Genomic DNA, 23,595 nt, shown 5'->3' on the forward strand with positions numbered 1-23,595 from the left:
TACTCCTGACACTTATATGTGTGCATACACTGGTGAATATTCTCCTCTTTCTCTGAAAAATCACACACATATTCAAGTGGTAAAAAAAATGTATATACATATATATTCCTTAAAGCTCATAGGAAATTCAAAGTCATCCACTCTAGTTGGGTAGGATCATAGTAATGGACGCGTAGTAACTGGAAGGGGGAGGTGCCGCAGCCCGAAAGTCCTGACTAGGCAAGCATTCGTATACATCCCAATCAACCGAGGGACCAGTTTGCTTATCTGGGGACCAAAGGCAAGAGTTCCCAAACCTATAGGCCAAAGCGCGTCATTCACATTACTTTTGAGCCATCAAAATACCCGACCTTATCAAACGTATCCGAAAGGATACACTCCAAAATGGCCAACTCATTGGACTATTAAGTTCCCTAATGGGCCTAGAAGTGGGAAAGAAATGTGAAAACTTAGTTTTGTGGGGGCCCACGCAAGTGCTACATGTTTCACATTTAGTAACCATGGAAAGCCCAAAAGGTGCCCAACACTCCTAACCATGGCCCAACAAGTGTTTTACAATTATTTTACCCAACAATGTCTAAAAGCTTTATTTCCATAATCAATTTACAAATAACTCACAAGTCCATATGCGTGTTTCTCGTAGTTGACTTGTTCCTTGTTTGGTTGTGGACTTAGGGTAGACTCATTAGGATCAACAGTCTAATAAAATTTTAATTACACGTAACTGGGGGCATGTCGAGTGAATCTTAGGAGTGGATCAGACATGGAACAAATCACAAGATTATAATCAAGTTATTCCTACTAAATTCATAAGTCTATTTATATAGACCTCTAGTATAGAGTCGTCGGCGTAGTCGTGTCGGCAATCTAGAATATGGCTAAATACATAATACAAACTATAATACCTAAATTATACAAAATTTTCTGCATAAAAAAAATCAATAGACAAACAAACACAATGAAACTAAAAAGGGTATCAAACTATCAAGAGAAAAACACATACAATGTAGATTAAAATCCACTAATTATAACAAAATGGCTAAAAGAAAAGGTAAGGACTAAGGATTGTTAAGTCCTCTCTTCTTATAAATAGCTTTGAAGCAAGCTTGCCTAAGCTTCTTTGTTCTTTCTGTCAATTCCATACCTGGCAATTTCTCCATCATCTTCTTGTGCCCTTCTAACGTCTCTATCTCCTCCTTTAATCCCAACTCCTAGTTTTTTTTAAAAAAAAAAGGTAGATGCAATATATTTTTCGTGTGAGTTCACAAAATTTACAATGAGTTAAGTTTATATAAATATAAATCAGGAAATCGTAGTAAATCAATTGAATTGATGTGGAATATGCCTAGGGCCATTGTTTATGTTATAAAGAAACTAATAATTAAAATTTTAGAAAATACCAAAACTACTTTGGTTACCAAGTGCAGGCATGCATGCATGAGTAATGTATAGAAGGTTATTATCGTAATTTACCTTGGCATTTTGAATGAGGGATTGTAGGCTCGTAAGTTTTCTATGAGGCCATCTGTTTATGTTTAGCTCTCTGCATCTTTTCTTCAACAATGTTAACCCTATCCCTAGTTCCTTTGCCGCCATGATTATCGGCATCTCAAAGTACTTCGCTATCTCTTCAAACTCCAATGGTCTCAATCTCTTTGCCACCTTCCGGCCACCGTGATCAGTGGTGGCAACACTAGAACTACATGTAGCCTCACCACCGGATTTACAGTCTTCACTGAAACTAACCAATGGTAAATTACCATCCTCCCAACAATCCCATAAGCTTATGTCTTTAAGGGGATCTAAATCGTGAAACTCATTTCTAGAAATGATGTTTTGATCTTTGTTAAGTACTGTGGAAACGTTCTGATCGAGCACTTCATGCAATTTTTCTGACAACTCGTAATCATGATGGTCGAGCCTGTCACCACTGCAAAAATCCAAAAACTCAAGATAATCAAATCCAACACGATGGAAGACTCTTTTTGATCACTACAAATCCAAACCATGTTTTGATCAATATAGACAAAATCACTTTTTTGTGCGAAAGATGTGGTAATGAGTGACGTTTATATATACCTGAAAAGATCTTGATGATCAAAGTACTGAAACCAATCGAGGTCATATATGGGGTTTTGATGATCTGCAGGTGGATCCATTTGTGAGGGAGAAGTTAAAAATTGCGGTAAGAATGTGATGATTTATATAAGTGAAGTGGGAGAAGTAATTAATAACAAATAAAGAGGAAATGAATATATATGGTCTATGAGCCGTAACCTTCTTCTTCAATTCACACACATATACGTATATGTTGCTGCAAATTATGACTTATGTGCCTCATGCATTTAATGCATCACATGCCTACTGCATATTCTTGACTTTGAAGCTACGTACCAGTTTCGAATTTCCCCAGTAGCACACTTTTCATTAGAAAGTACTCCAAGTCTTCACACATGAACCAGTTAGAAAGTACTCCAAGTCTTCACACATGAACCAGTTAGAAAGTACTCCAAGTCTTCACACATGAACCAATTAGAAAGTACTCCAAGTCTTCACACATGCAAATTATGACTTGTGTGTCGCTATAGGTAACTAATAAAACTTTATTTTTTTTAACCCCTTAAATATCAGTACAAGCTTCTAACATCAACGTTTAAATTCTAAATTTCTTTTTATTACTAAAACTAGCATCAATTCAAGTATATAAACCATGAATCTTGAGAACACGGCAAAACCCAAATAAGTCTTATCATCTATGTAAAAACTCAGGGTTTTTACTAGTGAATCTATCAGTGGCGGAGCTTGAACAATTAACTTGGGGGGGGGGGGGGCGAAAATATTATAAACTGAAATTAACAAAAAAATAATAATAATAATAACAGATTGTTTTCAACAAATAAACACCAAAAACACCTAGAAAAAGAATTACAACTCAGCCCGACGGCCTTTAATGTCTTTAAAAACAGATTATGAATGATATATTAGTAAGCAGACAGCAATTTCTCTTTCAATGTTTTCATCTTTCCCATGATTATATCTAGAAAAATCAAAATGAAGGAACAATTGATTCAATCAAAAAAATCAAAAATCAAAATTTGAACAATAACCAATAACTCATTTAACAATAACCAAATCAATCTTTGTTTTCACTTTTCAGTTTTGTTTGAAGCTGCCTAGCTGTTAAGCATAACCAAATCAATAACGAAATCTAAAAATAAAAAAAAATCAAACTAAAAACAGCAGAAACAGTACAAGACCCAACACCAACAATAACCAAATCTATAAGTTCATAACTTATAAATCAAATTGGCAAATCGCCAAATCGCAAATGACAGCCAAATTAAAAAGAAACTCAGTAAGACAGTAGTAACGCATAAATAGGCAACAGATTGACAGAAAACAGCAGCAACAGTGCAATACGCCAACACCAACAATCAACAATCTTACAATCAGAAAAGAAAGAACAGTTGAATAGGATTTGGGTCTCGGGATTACATACCTGATTTCTGTGAAGTGAGAATGGGGACTTGGGCACTTGGCGATGGCGATTGGCGAGAGTGAGACCAGGCGACTGACTTGGCGAGACAACGACAAACGAACAGCAGGCGAGATAGGCAGCGAATTGGGCAAATGGGGATGAATCTATTTTGATTTCTTGATACCGCTTGGTCGCTTGGAGAATTTGGAGTATGGGACAATTCTGATTAGGAATCGGGAGGGGCCAAAGCCCAAGTTTGAAGATAGCAGGCTTATAACTATTTTATTTTGAACTACAATTCCTACTTCTAGCCCAAAAATCAGGAGGGGGCCACTGCCCCTCCTGGCCCCAATAATACTACGCCCCTGGAATCTATGATGGCTAGTGTAAACATTATGGTCATATATCATTAAGATTCTATGGACTTAGAATGTGTGATTCCGCCTCATTCCCTGTTCCTTGTTTGGTTGTGGGCTTAAGGCGGGGTCACCCATCCGAATGCCCTTGCAATCTTAATGATATACGACTAGTTTACGCCAAGCTACTATAAAAGAACTGGTAGGACTTATAATGCAAATTTCGTCAAAATTTGTTGAAACATAAGTAATGATGGAACTCGCTAACTACGTTATAAAATATTCATAGTGGTAATACCAAGGATAAAACAGGGAGTATAAAAGCACATATAGAATACTCTATCATCCCAAAACAATAAACTCCTTTTAAATCGACTCAGTTCAAGTTACAATAAGAAATTTCCAAGGTCGTTATGTGACATCAGGCGGGTTGTTCCTCACCAAAATTAATTTCTTGTACTACAAAACGTTTTCCACATCTTTTTCCAAACTCTTGAAGTCCCAGTCAAAATGCAAATTTCGGGATGAAATTCCCTCTAATGGGGGGATGATGTGACAACCATCAAATTTCGGTCAAGTCAAAGTCAAACAAAGTCAACAAGTTAAACCGGTCAACTCCATTAACCCTTGTATGTTAGGGTTTACGTTATGTAATCACTGTACAATTCGCTATTTTAATGAGAAAACATCATTTGGAAAGTTCATGTGTTTGATATTCCTTAGCCTTAACAGTGCTAAACAACGAACCAAAGCGATAAAACACTATTGCACAATCATCGGGATTGTGTAGGATACTAAATCATGGCTTAACGGGGTCTATGGACCTTGCGTTGCGAAGCCGGACACTCAAAAAGATCACAAACGAAACCTCTCTCAATCTCATTCAAACCCTACTCAAGATTACTTGACGCTAATAGGATCAAAACTCATACACTACGATATAAATTGACGTTAATAGCAACATAGTATAGTACAACGTTATAACTATAATCAAATTAAATTATGATACCATATTAAAATCAAATCAAAGTATAATGCTCTAATTAAATTTAAAAGAATCAAACTTGAATGCTATAATTAAACTTCAAATCAAAGTAGATTGTTATAATCAAATAATAACTCATCTTTTATAAAACTCCATTTTTATAAACTTTACATTAAATTTTATAAAACTCTATTTTTATAAACTTTACATTAAATTTTATAAAACTCTTATATTAATTATGTAAAAGATGCTTGTGTTAGTGGGAAATTATGAAGACCACCAAAAGCAAAAAGATTATTCTCATGGTCTCCCACTCACACCTCCCATCCACTTTCCTTTCCTTTTTCTCCCAACACATTATTCTCTTCACCACTTAAACCTTCTCTATTCTTTCTCTCACTCTCAATCTCGAAATTCATCCAAGAAATACTCATATTCCAGCCAAGAACAATCTATTATACTCAAATCTTCATCCCTCTTGAAGCATTCATCAAGGTATGTTGTTAAAAGTTTCAAATTCATACAAGAAACAAATTAAATCCACCAAAATATCTAAAACTCATTTTATGCATAAACCTGATTTTTCTCAGAATCCCATCAATAAAATAAGAAGTTCTGGAAATTTTCAGAAAATAACTTATTTTTATTGAATTACTATAATTATTGCAATAAAGTAGGGCAATAATTCACATAAAATACTTTTTGCATTCAATAAATTCTGAGAAAATTCTGGGATGACCAATATATTGATTAAACATAATTTATGAAGTTTCATGCATTTATATTACTGTTTACTATTATTTATGATTTTATTGATTAATTAATAATGAAATATATAAAAAATACTTCCCATAGTCACAAATATCCGAAACTTATACACTGGGCTCTATATCATGTTATAAAACTATGGTTAATTTTACAGAATTTTTGGGAATCATTTATTATTTTTTCCGAATTTTGTTGTTGTTTAATCATTAAAGTATTAAATAAATACTAAAACAGTTCAGAAAAATATAAAAATTTTACAGTAATTAATATTGTATGAAATAATGATTTCCTAATAATTTCATAATTTTTCAATACTGTGTACTATTTAAAACCATTTTCCTAAGTATTTAAGCATGTAAAAATGCATTTTAATGATTATTTCATATAAATAATTGTTAAAATCTGTAAATAATTATAATTGGGCAAATTATTATTTTAATAAGAAATTATTAAAATCTGGTCTAAATTGAAAATATAAATTAATTATGCAAAGTAATTAATTCAATTTAAACTTCATTTAACAAATGAATACCTTAATATTATAATCAAAATGAATTATTGTTAATTCATCTAATATAAGAATATGTGTCTAATTATTTGTATTAGTACTCTATTCTCGTTTAGCAGTTCCTAAACCAAAACTATTAATTATATTAGGTTCTACGCCATTTTGACCCGAACCGTCTATCGTACGACACACGCATTTCGTTTTGGGACTAAAGTGAGTAATCTACCCCATACTTTATAATTTTCAATACTTTTGGGGTGTATCATGTGGTTCTAATATATTCCAACTTCATTTTATTGTTTTATCACAATTGAGACATTGTTGGGACATTTATACGTGAGTCATTAATTGTATAACTATTGTTTGTTTACGCTACATGTACTTGTAGTGCATTACCATTTTTAGTCTAATCTCCATGACTATGCCCGTATTCTTGAGGTACGTTATGGACAATAATAGCGCTATTGGGTTGACCACCCCGCCTTGGGACGCTAAGGTGATTGATCGCACGTGGTTGAGTGTGTATGATGATTAGATGCTCCATCCTATATATATTTATATATATATACATATGTATATATAGGGTGAGGACTTATTGTTGTTGTTATCATTTGTTAATCAATTTTTGATTTATAAACAGTTATCTCAAATTCAATTGTTTGCCGACTTCAAAAGAAAACAAATTTCCAATTATAAAGGTTTCAACTTCACAATTTTCTCTACTAAAATTAGATTACTCACCAACTCTCGTAGTTGACCTGTTTTTACCCATGATGCAGATTTGAAGAATGAAGTTGATGAAAAATAGGTTGTGCCTTAGAAATCCACAAGACTATTTAAATTTGATGTAATAAATGTTGTTCGTATTTGGATTTGTATTTGTATGTTGTGGATCTTGTTTGCATACTTAGTACTTAATTGAATCTAATCATATTATAACATAGTTGTCATGAGACTTTGAACAATATATCACGCCTCGATCGATTCCGACAAGGATCGGGGTGTGACAGAAACCCTAAGTTTTAAGGTTTTTGCACCCTATATATTGGACCATTAGCGCCTCCCACTATCCTCTATCACCCCTTGAGAGCCAGAAAACCTAATTTCCGTGAGTGTGAGCTTGGAGAGTGTGTTGGAGCTTTGAGAAGTGATTTTTGTGAAGGAAACTTGTAGATCAAGAGGCTAGCATCAAGGATTTCGTGTGGATCCAGAATCTACTTCAGTTTGGGCACGCCTTGGAGGTAATAAGCTGTTACCTTGACCTCTTTTCTTCTAGAATCATTCATATGTGGAGGCTAGGGTTTTCTTTAGTTATTCATGAAGGGATTTTGGTATAGGAGCTAGATCTGAAGTTGAAACTTCAGATCTGAACCTCTTTTGAGTCCTAAGTCCATAAAGTTTCCAGCTCTTGCAAGGATGAGACTCTCCTAAGGTGTAAAGCCCCATTAGAAGCTTATATTGGTCATTTAGAGCCTTTAGGGCCTTGCATGCGTGTAAAGTTTGCAAATTTACGTGATAAACATGCCTTAGAAGCTTGGATCTGTAATCTGGAACCTTGGAATGGCTTAAAAAGTGTCTGCATGGATGAAGGTCTGCAAGGACTCGGCGAGTTGCATAGTCAACTCGGCGAGTCCTATGAAGATGGTCATGAACTCGTCGAGTTGATGAACAACTCGGCGAGTCCGATGAAGATTTCCTTGGGCTTGACGAGTCAGTCGACTGACTCGGCGAGTCAGCTAGGGTTTTCCCAATCTTTGGACACGTATGAACTCGGCGAGTTAAAGGGGAACTCGACGAGTCGGTGAACTGCACTCGACGAGTCGAGTCAACATGGACTGTTGACTTTGACTGTGGACTTTGACTTTGACCAAGAGTTGACCAGTTGACTTCTGAGGGTATTATGGTAATTTGGAAATTTATGAATAAGGGTCTTATGGTAACTATAGGTGGTGGAGTTCGTGTTGGTGATCCGGGAGTTGAGCTTTCTAGTTTCAGACGACAGTTGCGAGGTGAGTTATCCTCACTATACTAAGGGGTCTAAGGCACCAAGGCCGGCCCATTGGATATGTTATCCTAGCAGTGTTAGATGTTGAGTATGAGTTAGTGTTGCTGTAACATCCCAAAATTTAAAAGTATGATTGAAGGACTTAAGTGTAAATTGAAGAAGGTACTCGACGAGTAGGTATGCTTACTCGTCGAGTCGGTGCGGGTTTTGGCCACGTGTTAAGTGACCAACTCGCCGAGTCGGCGGCGGGACTCGACGAGTCGGTGCTGGGAAGAGAAAACCCTAATTTTAGGGTTTGCACCCTATTTAAAGGACCATATGTCCTCCCTTCAGCCTCCTTATTTCCCTTGAGAGTCAGTAAACCCTAAAATCGTGTGAGCTTACATTGTTAAAGAGATTTGAGCTTTGGAGGAGGAATGTTGAGAAGGGAGCTTGAAGATCAAGAGGCTAGCATCAAGGGATTGGTGTAGATCCCGAATCTACTTCAGCTTGGACACATTATGGAGGTAACAAGCTGTTACCTTGACTCTATTGCATTTATATCTATTCAAGAATGAAATTTGGGGCCATTTTGGCATGTTAAGGATCTAATTCGGGTTAGGGGGTCTAGATCTGAGGTTGCTACTTCAGATCTAGACTTGTCTTGGTCCAGAGACTCACAAAGTATTAGCCCTTGGTTTTGTTGGTGAAGCATCCTTGTCTTTAACCTTAGCTCTAGATTGATTTGGGCCTATAGCTTCTTGTTTCCACGTAAAGATTGCAACTTTACGTGAGAGTCATGCCCTAGAAGAGTGGATCTACAGTTTGGAGCCCCTGCATGGCTCGAAAAGCCTCTGTTTGAATAAAGGACTTAAGAGACTCGACGAGTCACTTGGGTGGACTCGGCGATTCATATGAAGATAGGAATGAACTCGACGAGTTGGAGGAACAACTCGGCGAGTCTGTTGAAGATTGCCGTGGACTCGGCGAGTCAGAACGCAAAACCCCAACCTCTTCCGGTTAAGACTCAGATTAGTGAGTTGAGAGGTGACTCAGTGAGTTGGACATGATTGGACTAAGAGATTGTTGAACTCGACGAGTCATGGGGTGACTCGGCGAGTCGAGTCGTGATATGAGAGTTTTCTGAGTTTAGGAACTCGGCGAGTCAGTGGGTTGACTCGGCGAGTAGGGTCAATCAGAAAGGTTGACTTTGGCCAGGACTTTGACTTTGACCAGTTTGACCTTCAAGGGTATTATGGTAATTTGGATATTTATGTCAATGGATCATTGATGGGTACAGGTGTTGGAGTTTGGGGCAATGCTTCGGTTTTGTGCTTTTGTGGTTCGGTTCGGCAGTTGCAAGGTGAGTTATCCTCACTATGCCCAAGGGTCTAAGGCACCAAGGCCGGCCCTTTGATTGGTTATTTGAGATAGTTACTGCTGTGATATGTTAGTTGGTATCCTGGTAGATAGGATGGCTATATGATGGTATGCTCTGTTAGATCAGTATCCTGGTAGATAGGATGGCTATATGATGGTATGCTCCGTTAGATCGGTATTCTGGTAGATGGGATGTGGCTATGCTTAGTGACCTGTAGTTGGTCTGACTGTCTATATGCTGGTAGGAGATTACCTGTTATATGTGCACGTGTTGAGTAGTAGTAGAGGGTATTCCATCCCGGTAGGATGATAGGGCCCTAGTATGTTGTCTTGTAGACTGTTATATGGTTATTTGATAGGTGCACATGTTTGCTAGTATGTGGGCATTCCAACCCGATGGTTGTGGGCCAGGAGTATTCCATCCCGGTAGGATGATTGGACTCATAGTAGGTGGGCATTCCAACCTGATGGTTGAGGGCCAGGAGTATTCCATCCCGATAGGATGATTGGACTCATAGTAGGTGGGCATTCCAACCAGATGGTTGAGGGCCTGGGGTATTCCATCCCGAAGGATGATTGGACCCATAATAGTTATTGTATGTATAGGTGTGTGGGCATTCCAACCCGATGGTTGTGGGCCGAGAGTATTCCATCCCAAGTATGATTGGACTCGTAGTATGTTGGCATTCCAACCCGTCGGTTGAGGGCCTGGGGTATTCCAACCTGACGGTTGATTGGACCCATAGTATGCTGTTCATTGTTGTATGTGTATGGTTATGTGTGTACGGGTATTTTGGGGGAACTCACTAAGCCTTCGAGCTTACGGTTTCAGTTTATTGTTTCAGGTACATCAGGTGATCGTGGCAAGGCAAAGGCGTGATCGTACCGCTCCTCATATTTCATGATTTTATGATTTGGTTCTGGGGATACTCTGATGTTTAAACTATTTTGAAAACAAGTTGTAATAACTTAATGGTTTTTGAATGGGTTAAAATGTTTTAAATTGGCTTGAATTTCATGGGTGTTACAAGTTGGTATCAGAGCCTTGGTTTGAGTGAATTGGAGGAACATTCGTGTGAATCCAGTCTCAAATCAAGGAAAGATTTTCAAATGGTTTTCAAAATAAGTAAAGGAGGATGCAGAGGGTACGATCAGCCGGAGCCAGTAAGTCGACCCCAAAATACCATATAAGTTAATTGATTATGTGATATGATTAGAACAGCATGCTAGTACTAGGCTAGGTATCTTTAGGAATTGCATGATAGAATTGCCTGATTACATGATGCCTGCTAGCCTAGGGTTTCCTTTGTATGAAATTGACATCATTACTGTAGATATTTAGTGTATGCATCGCGGTTATGCATAATCAAGATCTTATAGCCTGAGAATGTTTGATTTGGCCTTAGGGTAGGATTGGTATTCGAAAGTCTATAGGGTCCCGTATTGTGTATGACTAGCATACACTAGTGCTACAAGGTTGGTGGAAGTTTCAGGGATGGGTGGGTAGTGAGAGGCCGGGAGGCCAGTTATGAGATATTCAGTATTCCCCTAGGAATGAGGATTGAGCGCTCGTTATGTCTATATGTTGTTAGGGTGTTGTGATGATACTTGAGACAAATATAGGTAGGTGTGGAAGGTAGTATGGGCCCGTACTACTGAAAGCACAGGACCCATACGCGTATCAAGGAAGTCACAACCCTTAGGGTTTTGGTTGGGAGATAGTTTCCAGGCTATTATGAGGAATGTCTAATGCCCTTCTTGATGGATTTCAGTATGGTGGTTACGAGGCGCATTGGAGCAGGATCCGGTTCGGGATCATGATCAGGAGAGGGTGGTCAGAATGGATCAGCGCCACCCGAGGTCATTGGTCAGATGAGGACGGATGAGTTGGATGCTAGGATTCGTGAGATCCTTCATGATGAGGTTGTTGCTATGTTCCGGGCTCAGTTACCGGAAATGTTTGGGTCGATCAAGACCGCCATGGTTGAGTACTTCGATGAGCGCTATGCAGCTCTTGCAGAGACGGCTGCCGCCGCAGCGGCTGTAGCAGCGGCAGGGGTAGGAGCCGGTCGGGGCTTTCAGTATCGGGACTTCGATAATACGAAGCCCCCTACCTTTGACGGAGTTCAGGATCCGATTGTTGCGATGAGATGGTTGTCGGACGTAGAGGGATGTTTCTTCACATGTTCATGCCCTGCTGATCAGAGGGTGAGGTGTGCTCTGAACCTGCTAAAGCTCGGGGCAAAGGATTGGTGGAGGTTGACTACGGGATCATATTCTGACGCGCAGAGGGCTGCAGTTACTTGGGATTTGTTCCGAGACATGTTCAGTACCCGTTATGTTCCGCGGGTTGAGCGGGAGAGGTTGGCTCAGAAGTTTTTGGAGCTGAAACAGTATTCAGAGTCGGTGACGAAGATCACCAAGATGTTTACAGAGAGGGCGATGTTTTGCCCTGAGTTTGCTTCGGAGCAGGCTCAGATGACCCGGTATCTGAGCATGCTCAAGACGGATATCAGACAGTACGTATCTACGCAGAGATGTAATACCTTGTTGGAGTTGCAGGAGGCCGCCAGGCGGCGCGAGTTAGAGATTGAGCTCCAGCTGAGGGAGCAGAGGCAGGCCCCGGTGCAGTCGCAGCCTGCGCCGAAACGGATGAGGGCCGCTGATTATCGTCAGGGAAGTCAGAGGAGTCGCACTTGTGGGAAGTGCGGTAAGGTACATGATGGAGTTTGTCGATCTTCTTCTGGGTGCCATAAGTGTGGCAAAGAGGGCCACATAGCCAGGGATTGCAGGCAGCAGGCTCCAGCTGCCGGAGTCCGACTTTGTTATCATTGTGATCAGGTGGGCCATATGAAGGCCCGGTGTCCTCTCTTGGCTGCCAGACCAGTGTAGGTCCCAACACCAGCCACTTTGAGACTTACTGACGGGGGTCAGGGTCGAGCAGAGCCTCCGAAGGCTCCAGGGCGTGCTTATTAGCTTGTGGCCGAGGAGATCGGGACAACGCCAAAGGTGACAGCCGGTATGTCTTTTCTTGTATATCTTGTTCATGTTATTATGAGTTGTTTGTTTCCTGCATAAGTTATTAGAGCATAGTAGATGATAGTGAGAAGTTATTATTGAGAAATTATAGAGGGGTAGTATCTGGTGATGCATTCAAGAGAGAGGAAGGTCATGATCCAGAGATTCAGAATCATCAGCGGGAACTTGGATACCTTGAAGTTCGTTGTCTCGGATTGGGACGATTGAGTCGCGTACCAGCTTCGCCGCCGGTAGACAGTAGTTAGTGCTCTAAGTAGGGGAGAATTGGAAATTCTCGGATTCGGCGTGGTTTGGAAGGATGTCGCCTGACGCAGTTTGGATGTCGGTTACGGGAAGTGGTGCGATGAGGCGTTCCAGTTATGGTAAGAACCTTGCATGTATGGTGGATCTTTGAGCGAGCAGTGAGGATACTGTTATGCTATAACAATCAGTGGGGTTGTTCCCAAGTGTCGAAAATGTTGAGGGGCATGCGGAAGACTCTTTATGGATTGTAGGTTATGCAATCAGTTTCTGAGTATATATACGTGTTATGGGATAGTGACGTGCTCCACAAGTGGATGATGTAGAGTGAGGTTTCGACATTTCGGCACCGACTGATGATGCGAAGTCATGGTTCAGGTCTCCTTGGAAGAGGAGAAGGTGAGTAGATCCAGATTGGAGATTTGGACAGAGGAGCTAGAGATAGCGGAGTTGATAGATTCGGGAGCAGTCTAGACCGACGCTGATAACCGTGTGAGGATATTCCAGTCGTAGGTCGTGGACCTAGAGATCGCGAGAGTAATGTTCCCTGTCATGGTACGTTTGGAGTAGACGTGATGTCGAGATTTGGGTGAGTTACACTCGGTTGTGTCGAATCAGAGTAGATTGAGGGAGTTGCAAGGTTGGATCCTTGGGCTTCAAGTATGGTTGTAGGCATGGGTTATGTGAGTAGTGGTATTCCAATCTAGGGTATTCCATCATGAGGATGACCAGACCCTATGATTGATTGGACCTGGTGTGTTGGTATTCCAACCCGAGGGTTGATTGGGCCAAACATGAGTGAGAATGCGAGGGTATACCATCCTTGGGATGACTGGACCCGTTATAGGCGTACCTGGTATTCCAGTCCGAGGCTGATTGGGCTAGGTACGAATGGTTATGTGATATAGCTGGTTGATTCATGGGAGTTGCTAGAAACTGAAGGATGCAGTATCCTGTTAAAAAGGGAATAGTTTCGGGATGGGAACATGATTCGTTCCCTATTGCAGGTTATCCGGGTTATCGCCAATTTTGGGCGGAGGAAAGGTGGATTAGTGTTATAGCAGAGCTCAGTGGATTATTGTGGTGTCTAACTTTCGCAAGTCTTGATGGTGTGTTCATGTCAGGAAGGTGGCAGTATCATCGGGTGATACTGGATTGATGTGTTCTCACATTAAGTAGAAAAGGCCGGTGGTCGGCCGGGAGTATTGGCAAGGATACTACACGAGAAGAAGTTATTTTAAAAAGGGTACAGTGGTAGGGTCTGGAAGGACCTGAGTTGATTGGGAAATCGGAGTCTGCAGTGCAAGAGGTATATTCAGAATCGTATACTGCAGTAGGCTTCGAGGACGAAGCCTAATTTAAGTGGGGGAGAGTTGTAACATCCCAAAATTTAGAAGTATGATTGAAGGACTTAAGTGTAAATTGAAGAAGGTACTCGACGAGTAGGTATGCTTACTCGTCGAGCCAGAGCGGGTTTTGGCCACGTGTTAAGTGACCAACTCGCCGAGTCGGCGGCGGGACTCGACCAGTCGGTGCTGGGAAGAGAAAACCCTAATTTTAGGGTTTGCACCCTATTTAAAGGACCATATGTCCTCCCTTCAGCCTCCTTATTGCCCTTGAGAGTCAGTAAACCCTAAAATCGTGTGAGCTTCCATTGTTAAAGAGATTTGAGCTTTGGAGGAGGAATGTTGAGAAGGGAGCTTGAAGATCAAGAGGCTAGCATCAAGGGATTGGTGTAGCTCCGGAATCTACTTCAGCTTGGGCACATTTTGGAGGTAACAAGCTGTTACCTTGACTCTATTGCATTTATATCTATTCAAGAATGAGATTTGGGGCCATTTTGGCATGTTAAGGATCTAATTTGGGTTAGGGGGTCTAGATCTGAGGTTGCTACTTCAGATCTAGACTTGTCTTGGTCCAGAGACTCACAAAGTATTAGCCCTTGGTTTTGTTGGTGAAGCATCCTTGTCTTTAACCTTAGCCCTAGATTGATTTGGGCCTATAGCTTCTTGTTTCCACGTAAAGATTGCAACTTTATGTGAGAGTCATGCCCTAGAAGAGTGGATCTACAGTTTGGAGCCCCTGCATGGCTCGAAAAGCCTCTGTTTGAATAAAGGACTGAAGAGACTCGACGAGTCACTTGGGTGGACTCGGCGAGTCATATGAAGATAGGCATGAACTCGACGAGTTGGAGGAACAACTCGGCGAGTCTGTTGAAGATTGTCGTGGACTCGGCGAGTCTGTTCTTGGACTCGGCGAGTCAGAACGCAAAACCCCAACCTCTTCTGGTTAAGACTCAGATCAGTGAGTTGAGAGGTGACTCAGTGAGTTGGACATGATAGGACTCAGAGATTGTTGAACTCGACGAGTCATGGGGTGACTCGGCGAGTCGAGTCGTGATATGAGAGTTTTCTGAGTTTAGGAACTCGGCGAGTCAGTGGGTTGACTCGGCGAGTAGGGTCAATCAGGAAGGTTGACTTTGGCCACGACTTTGACTTTGACCAGTTTGACCTTCAAGGGTATTATGGTAATTTGGATATTTATGTCAATGGATCATTGATGGGTACAGGTGTTGGAGTTTGGGGCAGTGCTACGGTTTTGTGCTTTTGTGGTTCGGTTCGGCAGTTTCAAGGTGAGTTATCCTCACTATGCCCAAGGGTCTAAGGCACCAAGGCCGGCCCTTTGATTGGTTATTTGAGATAGTTACTGCTGTGATATGTTAGTTGGTATCCTGGTAGATAGGATGGCTATATGATGGTATGCTCTGTTAGATCAGTATCCTGGTAGATAGGATGGCTATATGATGGTATGCTCTGTTAGATCGGTATTCTGGTAGATTGGATGTGGCTATGCTTAGTGACCTGTAGTTGGTCTGACTGTCTGTATGCTGGTAGGAGATTACCTGTTATATGTGCACGTGTTGAGTATTAGTAGAGGGTATTCCATCCCGGTAGGATGATAGGGCCCTAGTATGTTGTCTTGTAGACTGTTATATGGTTATTTGATAGGTGCACATGTTTGCTAGTATGTGGGCATTCCAACCCGATGGTTGTGGGCCATGAGTATTCCATCCCGGTAGGATGATTGGACTCATAGTAGGTGGGCATTCCAACCTGATGGTTGAGGGCCAGGAGTATTCCATCCCGGTAGGATGATTGGACTCATAGTAGGTGGGCATTCCAACCTGATGGTTGAGGGCCTGGGGTATTCCATCCCGAAGGATGATTGGACCCATAATAGTTATTGTATGTATAGGTGTGTGGGCATTTCAACCCGATGGTTGTGGGCCGAGAGTATTCTATCCCAAGTATGATTGGACTCGTAGTATGTTGGCATTCCAACCCGTCGGTTGAGGGCCTGGGGTATTCCAACCTGATGGTTGATTGGACCCATAGTATGCTGTTCATTGCTGTATGTGTATGGTTATGTGTGTACGGGTATTTTGGGGGAACTCACTAAGCCTTCGAGCTTTCGGTTTCAGTTTATTGTTTCAGGTACATCAGGTGATCGTGGCAAGGCAAAGGCGTGATCGTACCGCTCCTCATATTTCATGATTTTGTGATTTGGTTCTGGGGATACTCTGATGTTTAAACTATTTTGAAAACAAGTTGTAATAACTTAATGGTTTTTGAATGGGTTAAAATGTTTTAAATTGGCTTGAACTTTATGGGTGTTACAAGTTGGTATCAGAGCCTTGGTTTGAGTGAATTGGAGGAACATTCGTGTGAATCCAGTCTCAAATCAAGGAACGATTTTCAAATGGTTTTCAAATGGTTTTCAAAATAAGTAAAGGAGGATGCAGAGGGTACGATCAGCCGGAGCCAGTAAGTCGACCCCAAAATACCATATAAGTTATTTGATTATGTGATATGATTAGAACAGCATGCTAGTACTAGGCTAGGGATCTTTAGGAATTGCATGATAGAATTGCCTGATTACATGATGCCTGCTAGCCTAGGGTTTCCTTTGTATGAAATTGACATCATTACTGTAGATATTTAGTGTATGCATCGCGGTTATGCATAATCAAGATCTTATAGCCTGAGAATGTTTGATTTGGCCTTAGGGTAGGATTGGATATTTGAAAGTCTATAGGGTCCCGCATTGTGTATGACTAGCATACACTAGTGCTACAGGGTTGGTGGAAGTTTCAGGGATGGGTGGGTAGTGAGAGGCCGGGAGGCCAGTTATGAGATATTCAGTATTCCCCTAGGAATGAGGATTGAGTGCTCGTTATGTCTATATGTTGTTGGGGTGTTGTGATGATACTTGAGACAAATATGGGTAGGTGTGGAAGGTAGTATGGGCCCGTACTACTGAAAGCACATGACCTGTACGCGTATCAAGGAAGTCACAACCCCTAGGGTTTTGGTTGGGAGATAGTTTCCAGGCTATTATGAGGAATGTCTAATGCCCTTCTTGATGGATTTCAGTATGGTGGTTACGAGGCGCATTGGAGCAGGATCCGGTTCGGGATCATGATCAGGAGAGGGTGGTCAGAATGGATCAGCGCCACCCGAGGTCATTGGTCAGATGAGGACGGATGAGTTGGATGCTAGGATTCGTGAGATCCTTCATGATGAGGTTGTTCCTATGTTCCGGGCTCAGTTACCGGAAATGTTTGGGTCGATCAAGACCGCCATGGTTGAGTACTTCGATGAGCGTTATGCAGCTCTTGCAGAGACGGCTGCCGCAGCAGCCGCAACGACTGTAGCTGCGGCAGGGGGAGGAGCCGGTCGGGGCTTTCAGTTTGTTATGATATGTTATTAATGACATAGTTATGTGGACTGTATGTGTATCGGTATTTTGGGGGAACTCTGTAACACCCGTCAAAATTAGGTCAATAACAATCACATATGATTATGCCAATCATGTAATGTGATTTTGTTAAACTAGTAAAGTGACAAACTTACTATAAATTCTAATACAAGTATGAACTTTTATGATACAACTCAAAGTATACGTCCATACGATTCCATAAATATAGAGAACGTCTAAATCTGGCTTCACGTGAAGAAGTTATGATAAACCGAACACTATAAATCTCTATAATAAGAGGAATTTAAAATAGACTTAGAATTAGCTATTGATGTCTAAAAGAGAGTTGTAGTACTCGTAAATACCTACGCGTGGATATAAAGAATGTCAAAAACGGAGTTCGTATGCAAAAGTTATGGCCTTCCGAAGATGTCGCTGTCAGAAACCCTAATTTGACTAAACTCACGGCGTGGGCATAAAAACTCACGACGTGAGGAGTCAAACCGCCACATTTCGGATCTAGAAGGTGTGTGACGAGGCTACAAAGTGATAAGATCCAAAATCACGACGTGAACATTGATATTTCACGACGTGAGGAGTCATATGGCCACCTTCGGAAGCTAGAAGACGGATGACAAGTCTACGAAGAGATAAGCTCGAAACTCACGACGTGAACAATGAGTTTCTCACATCGTGAGGGTACAAAATCCTTCCTATAAATATCAGGTCCGACCTTGACACTTCCTTACACCATTTCCCTTTCTCCTCTCTCCTTTGTTGAAGCCCTCTTGCATCCCGAGCCCCGACGACCTCGTACGCTGACCGTTTCTGCTTAGATTACATAAAATCACGCTATTAAGGTGAGTTTCACGGCCCCACTTTTTAATATTTCGGGGATAACGCATGCTAAATATTATATATACGTTATTATTATATCTATATGATAGTATATCAGCATCAACGTAGATAGTTATAATAACCGGGATATAGTTATTTCGTATTTGAAAGTATACAACTATCGTAAAGTCGTTAGCATGTTATTGTTATAGTAGTATACTAATGTAGATCTTGAGTTATACTTAGGATTCTATATATATGTTGTGTGCGATATAGTTCCGAAGTTATATTCGGAAGTTCTATATGTTAATTTATAAAGTATGTTGTTATTGTTAGTTTTATGACAAGATAAAACTTGGTATGTTATATGTTGTTGTTGTTATTGGTTTTATGTCAAGATAAAACCTGGTTTTACTTCAAGCTATAGCTGTTATACTGCCTAAATGTTATGAAGATTAGGAGTAATGTTTAAAAGCATAGTCTAGTAACTTAGGGTTTTAGACATGAAAATGTTTTTGTTGTTAGAGCTATAGGAAGCCGTCAAAGTCTACACGAGCTACCTCATTCATCAACTAAGATTGGGGATCTTAGTGGAAGTCCTCTGACCTGTAACCGTTAATCCCGTGTGAGCGAGGAAGTCGTGTATGAATAAGATACGGGTTGACGACCCCACTCGTGGTTGTTAATTACAACCCAAGACAAGCGAGTGACGATCCGTTCCTTTTATTTGTTATTGTTCCGGCGTCGATGAAACGCGCAATATTGTTTCTCATGGTAAATCATGAGTGTATTGTTTCTCATGGTAAATCATGAGTGTATTGTTTCTCATGTTAAATCATGAGTGTGTTTTGTCAGAGGTTTTGTTGTCAAGCAGCGGTTACAGACTCATGGTAGCAACTTGTTAGAAACATTATACTTTGTCGTATACAAGTATTAATGTTAAGTATAAGTTTCCCCCTACTTATACCCTAGGTACTACTTGTATATTAAGTAGATAATTATACCTAACACACATACTCGTATAGAATTGAAATAAGATTTATACGTAGCAACTTTCGTTTGTATGGAATTACAAACACTTATATTCATAGTATATGAGACTTATAGGTAAACTACTTATTTGGTAAGTAAAATTTTATACCTAGGATATATATACTAAACGTTGGAGAGTCAAAATGATACTTTCAAAACTATACTTTTGAACTTGGAAAATGTATTATTTTATGGAGTCAAAACCTGTGAACTCACCAACTTTATGTTGATGTATTTTTAAATGCATGTGTTTTCAGGAAGTTGATAACTATGATACGAGAAATGACGTTACACCGCCCGGTGTTTTCGCCGACGTCCGGGGTGTGACAAACTCACTAAGCTCTCGGGCTTACAGTTGTATTTTATTGTTTCAGGTACATCAGGGGATCGCGGCAAGGCGAAAGCGTGATCGTACAGCTCCTCATGATTTGTTTATGTTTCTGGGAAAACTCTGATATTATATATTTTGAAAACAAAGTTGTAAGGATTTTAATGGTTTGAAATGCTTTTAAAAGTTTAAATTGGCTTGAATTTTTGGGTATCACAGCTCGACGGCTCCGAGAAGAAGAGCTTTCGGCTCGGAAGTTCTGCCCCTGCAGAGCACGGCTTCTAGCCAAACCCCCTCGTAGGTAAGATACGTCTACCTAATTTTTAATATAACTTTTATTTAAATATAGTAACGTTATTAGGACCTTATAATAATTATTTGAGCTATTATTATGAGTTATATAAGTGTCGTTATAATATCTTTTTAACCACTCGCAGTACGGGGAATCCGGTTTGAAGGGCCGCATGGGTTGTTGGATTTCAGAAGTGCTATATGCCAAAATGATCTTGCCTTCCGATGTTTTATGTCTGGCCCCTGTCTGTACATAGTGGTTGGAAAATATTGTTTAAACGCTTATATAATAATAATTTAATTATAATAATAATAATAATAATAAGACTAATAATTAGTTACGGTAAATATTAGACTAAAATCTAGTGGTAATAATACTAGGTTTCGTCGAAGGAAATTATTTTAAAGTAAACGAAGCACTGTCCGAGTACCGAGTCACCGCCTTATCAAGTGAGTGCGTAGTTACTTTCATCTTACACATATATATGAAGTATTTTATATAAATTATGTGTTATGTGTGCATATAACCTGTATACTTGCTATCTATGCTGGATGAACGATTTTATATACATGTTTTAAATAATTTAAACTGTATATGTATTTTATGTCTACGAATATGTTGGGTAAAACATGGGTAGATGAATGATGAGAGATGAAAGATGATATGAGTGAACATTGGCAGCTATAGACTTAGTGCCTAATAAATAACATCGGCAGCTATGGACTTAGTGCCTATTGGATAAACGCCGGTAGCTATGGACTTAGTACCTGTTAGATAAGCGTTGGTAGCTATGGATTTAGTACCTATTAAATAAACACTGGTAGCTATGGATTTAGTACCCGATGAATGAACTTTAGCAGCTATGGAATTAGTGCTTTACGAACGAGCATTGGCAGCTATGGACTTAGTGCCTGTCATATAAACCCTGGAAGCGATGGACTTCGGAATGAACGAATGCATGATAGATGATTCTTAGGGTAGACCCTTAAGAATAACGAAGATAATGGGGATGGGTATTGGGGTAATTGTTTGACGATTAAACATAATAATTATATTATTATGGGTTGAAAACCCTATGTACTCACCAGGTTTCCCAACCTGACCCACTCAAGCTTATTTGTATCACAGGTGTCGATATGAAGTTACATTACACTGAGAGATTAAAGAGATGTAGATCACTAGTGTAAATGAATGTAAGTTCTGTTTATGCTTATGTTTCTGTATTGACAATGACATCCCAAATGTTTTAAAATGAATAAAAAATACATTTCTTTGGAAATGCTTTGATAACGTATTTATCATGTTTTACTGGGAACAAATTCCACAACATTTTTTATTAAAAGAAGTACTCTGGTTTTTTTATAAAGCATAAGCAAAATCGGTCTTTTCTGGCCGTGAAAATGGGGATGTCACATATTGTGTATGTGTTATTTTTTCGTGTGTTGGTACTTTGGGGGAACTCACTAAGCTTTAGGCTTATAGTTTTGGGTTATGTTTCAGGAACCTCATAAGTGCGGGAAGGCGAAGGCGTGATCGTGCACCTCCTCGTGTTTTGATTTATGATTTTGGGAAAACTCTGATATTAACCATGTTTTGAAAACTAAATTGTAAACAATGATGATTTGTGGGTTGGATTTAAAAGTTTAAATTTTTCATGAATTTTATGGATGTTACATCTAATTTTGATTAACCGAATACCTGTGGTTCGGTTATGGTTTTCATCTAAAACCGAACTACTATAAACCGAACCGAATCAAAAATATTAATAAATGTTTTTAATATAACATAGTACTAAATATATGGTATGTAATTATATTAGTAATTGAAAATTTAAAGGGTAATTATTTGGAATTAGATAGGATATGTAATCTTCTATCAATACCATTATATATACACAATCATTTACTTTTTATAACAATAGACTTTATGTTTTTCAATTTTTATAGAAAAAGTACTTTTATTTTTATTTTTATGCCATCTTTGACCATTATGGTTAACCGATATTAACCACTAACTATAACCATTAACCGACTAAAATCGTTAACCAAAACCAGTATTAACCGCTACCCAATGATTATCGAAATACATTAACCAATTGTAATGATTATGGTTCGATTTTGACAAATAACCGAACCAAAACACCCCATACACACCCCTACCAGGACATTTTCAAAAAGCTCCTAAAAAGCCACTTTAAGTAGCTTTTTAAAAAGCTAGTTTATCAGCCACTTTTTGGTTTGCCAAACATAAACATTTAAAAAAGTTCGAAAAATAAGCTAGTATCAACTACTTGTGGCGTGCCAAACAGGCAAACACCTCCTTAAACACATAGGTCTAAATTAGTAAAAATCATGTGAATATATAAATTGGTAGAAAAATGAACTTCCTTGTATAAATAAGCGTACTCTCAAGATAGTATAAAATTAGTCCAACAAAAAAAATGATCACCCGATTGGACATCAATTTACCATGAGAACCAACATTATTAATTTCAGATGAACAGAAGATCAGACATCCCCACATCCAAGAACATTTGGTACTATGATGGTATATTTGTAGAAAATGTCAAAGGTTCAAATCTCAATAGTCGTTAGCAGTTTCAAAACCGATGTAGAATTAGACATGGCAAAACCTGGTACGACATGACAACGCGACACAAAATTAACGAGTTTGGATGAAGGATTTCGACACGTTTAAGTAACATGTTGATATGACACGACAACCTGTCACAAGATCTGCGCAACCACTTATGTCGTCGCCATGCAGACAACGTGCAGACATATGCCCTCGCATAGTGTTTGTTTTTTGGAAGTACGCAAATCTAAAAATGTTTGCGCGAGGTCTTCTTGGTATACACTTGGCCCAATGACTTCTAAGGTCTGCAAACTCACTTCAACCTAAACAAAAAAAGACGCCTCTTTTTTCTTTTCTATCAGCGCCTCCGACATCCTTCCACTTCTCCTCACAATCGACTCTCCTTCACCGTCGATCATCTCCAGCCTCGTCTCCTCCTCCTGGCGCCGCCGTCCAGACTAGATGTACCGCCAAACACTCCAACAGTTGAACTATGACGGTCGGAATTTCCCCTGAAAACGAAAATAGGTTTGCACCTCCTGTTTCTGATTTTTTTTCTTGTTCTAATATGAAAATGAAGGTTACTTTGCTGAAAAAACTCTCTATTTTACTTAAATTTTGTTCTTTAATATTGCTGAAAATACTTTTTATTGCTCAAATTTGTTGTTGAATGTGCTAAAAATTATATTTTGCTTTTGGATGTTATTGGAATATGAAATAATGTTGTTTATGTGCTATTTTTTGCTGAATTAATGATGTTTATGTGTTGTTTTTTTTGCTAAAAATGTAAAATAATGATGTTTATGTTTTTTTTTTGGCTGAAAATGTGATATGATGATGTTTATATGTTGTTGTTGTTGGTTTTTTTTTTTTTAAATGTGAATTAATGGTGTTTATATTGGTGTTTTGTATGCTGAAAGTGTGAAATAATGATGTATATATGTTGTTTTTTTTTTTTTTTGAGATCAAGCTCTTTATTTGCTGAAAATCAATATTTGTTGAAATGTGTATATTTTGTCAAATCTTGTAAGGTTGT

This window comes from Lactuca virosa, chromosome 7 (assembly GCF_052849685.1).
Source record: "Lactuca virosa cultivar CGN04683 chromosome 7, Lactuca_virosa_CGN04683_v6, whole genome shotgun sequence".
In the NCBI taxonomy this organism is placed as follows: domain Eukaryota; kingdom Viridiplantae; phylum Streptophyta; class Magnoliopsida; order Asterales; family Asteraceae; genus Lactuca; species Lactuca virosa.